The sequence below is a fragment of the Pan troglodytes genome, chromosome 13, assembly GCF_028858775.2.
Source record: "Pan troglodytes isolate AG18354 chromosome 13, NHGRI_mPanTro3-v2.0_pri, whole genome shotgun sequence".
Classification (NCBI taxonomy): domain Eukaryota; kingdom Metazoa; phylum Chordata; class Mammalia; order Primates; family Hominidae; genus Pan; species Pan troglodytes.
Window position 1 is genome coordinate 58,087,501 of NC_072411.2, and position 6,052 is coordinate 58,093,552.

The 6,052-nt window shown below is 34.2% G+C and overlaps 1 long non-coding RNA gene across 1 annotated transcript in view; it reads right to left on the minus strand.

The window, feature by feature from the left end:
- The window catches only part of LOC101056880 (uncharacterized), a 130,129-nt gene that overhangs the window by 47,595 nt on the left and 76,482 nt on the right, over positions 1-6,052 (minus strand). The gene's annotated exons all lie outside the window — the stretch shown is intronic.

The following is a 6,052-nucleotide window of genomic DNA, read 5'->3' on the forward strand; positions in this document are numbered from 1 at the left end:
ATGTCAGTTTGCTCCAGAGTGCTTCACACAATTACATCTTCCCATCTAGAATCTGGTTCTTTTGCTTCAGGGGACAATAGGTTCTACTGAAACATCTTAAGGAGTCTGATACGTTATATCTCTGATGAAACACAATTACTAACTCCTGTTTCCACACACCCACAGTCCTTTAACCCTGCTTACATATTTAATGGAAGTGAAATGGTGCAAACCCCCACCTTGTCTACATCTATTAAATTCTATTGAGTTCTTGAACATCCTATAAGGTAGACCATCTTTTAGAAGTGTCTTATAGGAAAAATAAGTAGAAGGCATATATATGGAAAAGATGGATACTAGTTATAAGAAAAAAATTAGTTAGAAAAGAATTATTGGATTACAGAGATTAGTAAAAATAATAGAAATGATAATCATCTCTTCCCTTTTCCTATCCTTCTGAAGGTAAGTTGCACTAGATCGGTGCGCTCCCTCTCCTGGCATTTCCCGCATCTTGTTTACCACATCTTACATTATTAAGGGAAAAGAGAGAAGCATGGACGCGTTCTCTCTAAGAGATCTTTGTAATTGTTGGTCTCATACATGCTAAGAATATTTGAATTGTACGAAGTACAATTAATTTTTTATAATTAAGGCAAAAGAAATTAACTAAGCTAAGTCACTCTTATAAGAAGCTTAATAACCCATAATCTTTTACTATGTCTTATAAGGAATGGGGTGATAATTTAATTTTATATTCTAATTTATCAGATTAGCACATCATTTCAAGCCATGAAGTCTCACTGAATAACAAAAACATTCATTTTTTGGGGCTTGGTTACAAACCCAATATATGAAGGGCCTGTTTATTACTAATGTTTTCTAAAGCCAGATATTGTTCAGCCAATTAAATTTTGTTGGAAAACAACTTCTCATGCCCTTAATAACTTTTTTTCTTCAGTGGAGCTCAGTATATTTTACCCAGTAATATATTAACACTATATGTCTATGAATTACAATGAAAAAATTCTAAAAAAGTTTAGAAAAATTGGTCATGTTAAGGTTATATTAGGTCAAAAATAAGCCCCCAGAAGAGCACTGGACTCAAGCGAATAAAAACATTCCATTCATGGACCACTTGAACATGTCCTGCAGAGGTCTATAGCTTAAAGAAAAAATTTAATTTCTTTGCCTTGAAGGAATATGTTAAAACTAGGTCTGTCCTGGTTAGTATGGGTATTGGGATTATGTTCCTGGCTAGATCATGGTTAGTGACGTTAACCACCATGGTTAGTGGGGTTGTCATTGAGAAAGGCAACATATAAATCTGTTTCAAGGAGTTTAGTTATTTGAGCTTCACATTTGCAGGTTCACTGTGTTTGCAGATTCCTGGAGGAGTAGAACCTAACAGTCTACAACTAAGCTTGCATCATATAATATGAACAAAATAATGTAAATGATATGAAGAATTAAATAGTTTTAGATGTTAATTTTAAACACTTGTATTACCTGAAATCTACCCCAAGAATTAATCTGAGACCCAACATTGTTAGCCATTTACAATGATTAAAACTACATTGCTGGGCCGGGCGCGGTGGCTCACGCCTGTAATTCCAGCACTTTGGGAGGCCGAGGCGGGCGGATCACGAGGTCAGGAGATCGAGACCATCCTGGCTAACACGGTGAAACCCCGTCTCTACTAAAAATACAAAAAATTAGCCGGGCGTGGTAGCGGGCGCCTGTAGTCCCAGCTACTCGGGAGGCTGAGGCAGGAGAATGGCGTGAACCCGGGAGGCGGAGCTTGCAGTGAGCCGAGATCGCGCCACTGCACTCCAGCCTGGGCGACAGAGCGAGACTCCGTCTCAAAAAAAAAAAATAAAAATAAAAATAATTAAAAAAATAAAAATAAAAAAAAACTACATTGCTCCCCTCCTTTATTACTTGGAACTCTTGTAAACAGCAACTATATCTCTTTTAGGATAGTATACACATCACATGTTTAAAAACATGATATTTTATTCTTATTAAACATTCTAAAGGCATTTTGAGGAATATACAGGACACAACTTCTAGGGACTGTGCATTCTTGAAAGAATGCTTGCAATTTTCTAAGACTTCATATAGCAATAACACTTTTTATATAAAACAAATACAGCATTATCAGAGAAAATGGTCAGCATAATGTCTTGGTACCTGCCTAAATGAGCTTACAAAGGTAAATAATATTTTAAATGCATAACTCTGTGTAAAAAAGGGTAGATGGCAAAAACTACAAATGACTTTGGGATCCTGGGTAGGGAGGTAAAAGGGAACTGGTGCAGATAAATATTCAAGGAAGAGCAAAAATTTAACCTCAGCCAAGAATAATTGGATAGAATTGAAATGGGTAAAAAATAAAAAATGAAGAACACTCTCAATAAAGGGAAAGATATCTTCACAATTCTTATTTAGTGGCTAGAAGAAAGTAAGAGGCTGAACAAGAAGCCCTAAAGTGTTTAGGAGGGGGTGAAAAAATTACATTCCCTCTACTGAAAACTACAAATTATTTTCTTCCAGGGAGGATGCGTGTCTTTTTATACTCTGCTTAGCAAGAAAGGAAGCATAGATAAATTTCATTAAAAATAAATATAAAAAGATGTGTCTATATCAAAGGCATAATCAAGCATGGATCCAAAACATATTTGCTCTCTTTGAAACAAATGTTGAACAATTTACTTGTATAGAAAGGTTAAAAATTCTAGTCAACAGGTATCATTATGTGTGTAAAACAGCAGAGAAAACAGCAATACAAAATAACTAATATTTTTAAATGCCAGCAAAGATTAAAGATCTTTAAAAGTTATTTTCTAATAGATCCTCTACTTTCGTCTACAAACAATTCATGTTTCATTAATGTTTATGTGGTTTGGATAAGACTTATGAAAGCCATCACTTAAAATTGGAATATAGATGGTTTTACATTTTTCTGACAAGTCATATATAGTGAATCAGTATCAGTTCTCTCTTTTAGTGTTTGGAGTAAATCCTTAAATAAAGCAAAGGACCTTTAATTTTTATTAGTTAAATGCTTAATGCATAGTTTAAGTTTTAATGTGGACTTTTAGATGATGCCAATTTTTATTAAGGTTAACACACCCCTACTAGAATTAGCACAAATTAATATAAAAATCAATGAATCCCTTCTCTCAAATTCCTAATGTGAATAAGATGCAGCATCCCCTCACATCAAGAAATGAACAAAAACCATTCAATGAGAATGAGATACAAATAAGCAGTATAGGCTGTTAAAACAGACAGTAGGGGTCTGAAGGTTATAATTTTGTTACATTTTTAGTATAATGTAACATCAAAGCTTGAAAATTTTATTTCTTTTTTTCTTTCCCTTTTTCCTTATAGTCTTTTAAACCAACAGCATTAATGATAAATGGTATATGTCAAACTCTAATAACTAAAAAATCCCACACCTTTCTGAAACAGTCTCCTATATCCAATGTCATTTGGGTATATGTGAGGTACATTGTACTCTTTGGATGGACTTTTAAAAAATACATATGCCACATTAAAAGAAAGAGACAAAATTGATGTGATATGTATGTGATAAAATCTGACCAGAAAGACCCTCTCATTGCATTTATAATGGATTGGCTTTAACTTGTATTTCTTTTCATGGTACATTTAAAGAAGTCTAAAGTCTATTCTCTCTCCCTGAGCAATAAGCATTACCTATTTTACTTTTTGTAAGTGAATTACTTTGAGGATTTCAGTTGAGTACTTTACCTAAACCCCACAGATAGATGCCATATAATTGTTGCCACATTCTTGATTATCATCAAGATACATTGCCATGATAACTTGAAATACTTGGCAAATTTAATGGACATTTTATATAGTGCATCTTGGCTTGAAAATGTCAAGCAAAAAAAGTCAGAGCAACACCGTCTTTATAAGCTCTCCACTGAATGTGAAGGGCTGCCTAAGACACACAGCTCTGACTGCCGGGTTCCTAATCACAAAGCTAAATGACTCGGGTGTTATCAAACTTATTTCTTCCAGGTACTCAAGTACCAAAATGACAAATCATAGGGGTGGCTGTTAGCCTGAAGACACTTCTGTTCTATTATTTAAAGTCTGTTTTTTTTTAATGTCTGAGATTTCTATGTGGAAAAAATAATGAACTTTAAGAAATGTCACTTTTACTAACAGAAATTATGGCTTGAACACCTGAATATGAATATTAAATACAAAAAAGTACATTTAAATAATGTTAAGGTTGTGACACAAACTGACAAAAGCAGCAAAATTCAAAGTTAAGGATGACACTCCACCTTAACTCACCCTGTTAAGAGGGGGAAAAGGGCAGCAGAGTGTACAGCTGGGAACGCTATGTTGGCCTTCATTCTCTGTCGCCTGATTGTGTCAGACGGTGTATTACCCTCCATAATATTTAATTGGTTTTTGGCATTTGATTCCCTCTCTTTTGCTTAAGAGAATTTTTGGTGCTCATTTATAAAATGTCATTTGGAAACCTATACATATTGATACTATACTTTTGGGGGTGACTCTTGAGAGGGATATCATTAGAGTTGTTGAGGTGTGTGTGTGTGTGAAGGGAGAGGGATATTTATCAAACAATGTGAGCATCTGATTTAAGAATAATAATAAAAACTAACAATTTTCAAGTGTTTGCTCTGTGCCAAGCATTATTTTATGTGTTTACAGGTATTAATTTCTTCAAACTTCATTTTTAAAAAATCTATAAGGAAGTTACCACTGTCATCATCATTATCCATTTTACAGATGGGAAATTTAAGCCACAGTGACCTTGGCCAAGATCACAAAGTAAATAACTACCAAAGTCAAGATTCAAATCTGGACTCCAAACAAGTTCTTAACCATCATGGCCAACAAAAATAAAAGTGACCAGGAATGTCACCAAAATTGAGTCAACACATTCTATTACAATAGCTAGTACATGGCTGTAGCCAATTAATATATTCTAGTATTAATCAAGCAGAAATTATACATTAAGCATCTATTATATGTAAAGCATCAGAGTATGTGCTTTGGATAAATGGAAGGAAGCAAGAAGAACTAACATTTATAAGAAACCTGATACATGCCAAACACTTCGCTGAGTACCATGCATATATCTCACCTAATTGTTTCAAAATCACACCAATATTTGAATTACAATTATGGTTTTAAAAATGAATAAACTAAAGCTCAAAAAGATTCAATAACTTGACCAAGTCCCCACACAATTCCGGGTGTTGCCCTATATTATCTGTGCAAATTTTTTCAAGATACCTAGCTTCTCTGACCCTTTTTTTTTTTTTTCACTTAATATAGAGAGAGGAAAACAAACCTCCTAGGGTTATTGTGGTTCAATCAATCTTGATTTTTCCAAAAGAAATCTATTGTCAATCTATAAAACAACGAATATTTGTTCGAAGCCAACAATGTGCCAACTACCTTTTTTGGGGATTGAACCTTTTAAGAATAAATTAATGCTGGTCATAGTATATCATATAAACTGTTGGTAAAAAAAAAAAAAGATGATTAGTGGAACTTAGCTCTATGTCACTTCCACTTCTATTAATGTCTATCAAACAAGATGGATGTGACATAAAAACATCCTATTATATTACTAAAAAGAATCCTGGAGTTTATCTCAACCAAACTTCTTTGTATTGGTGCATAAACTGAGTTTCTCCCACCATTATGTAGCCTGCCTGAACTAAACCACGGATTAATACAAAGGTCTCTGAAGCCCAGTTGAACACATTTCTATTTCACCATTCTTTACTTTGTCATCAGTTGTAGAAACTATCTTTACTTTAGAAATGCTACACTGTTTCTTGATCATTTTTATCTAAAAAGTCATTGATGATAAAGTCATTGATAATTCAAAAGTCATTGATGATAATAATTTATTAGCTGGTAATTCTTTGCCACCACTCCAGATCCAGGTTCCAGCCTTTTCTGCCCTGTTTGGAGCAGTGGACTGACCCACGCAGACACAGGATGGGTGTGGAGGTCTCTATTTCTGTGCCTCTCCTTTAGCAGCACTTTCACC